We start from the raw sequence: 664 nt of genomic DNA on the forward strand, positions 1-664 counted from the left end.
CCCTTGACCACTGCCTGAGGCCGCAGACGCGGAGCCTCCTTGCCGACGCCCCCTTTCCTTGGGTGTCACTACGCTCTCTCCCCTGTTTTACTTATGATTCCATTTCCAAGTCCAGGGTCCGTGCGCGGGCCCCTAGGGTGCGTCCCCGCCGAGCGAGGAGAGGTCTGTGCGCTGTGCTCGGCCTGGGGAGGGAGCGGTGGGGGGCGCGAGAAGGGCAGAGCGGCGGCCCCGGGGCGAGCCCTCGCGTCCTAGAGGGCGGACGCAGGAACCGCGGGGGGCCCTCCCCGGGAAGCTGTCGGGCCCCCGACTCGGACTCGTCGGGCCTCCTCCCCACCAGCGGCCCTTGCCGGGGCGTCATGTGGCGCGTGTCAGCCTCTGGGCGTCCCGTCCCTCCCGGCGTCCGCCAGCTCCCCGCACGGCGCCTCTTCCACGCGGGCTCGGAGGGGGAGCGACCCCTCTTCCTGCGGCCGAGACGCTCTTTGGGACCCCCGCAGGCCCTGAGCCCCGCCACCCCGCGCCGGGTTCCCCGGGTACGGGACGCGGGGCTTCGAGCGAGCTCGGGATTTCGGGGCTCTGCTCGAAGAGCCGGGAGCAGAGCCGCGAGGCCGCCCCGCCACCCCTGGCCACCAGGGGTCGCTGTCGTTCTCCCTCCGGCCGCCGCTAA

Source organism: Lutra lutra, chromosome 4 (assembly GCF_902655055.1).
Source record: "Lutra lutra chromosome 4, mLutLut1.2, whole genome shotgun sequence".
NCBI classification, from domain to species: Eukaryota; Metazoa; Chordata; class Mammalia; order Carnivora; family Mustelidae; genus Lutra; species Lutra lutra.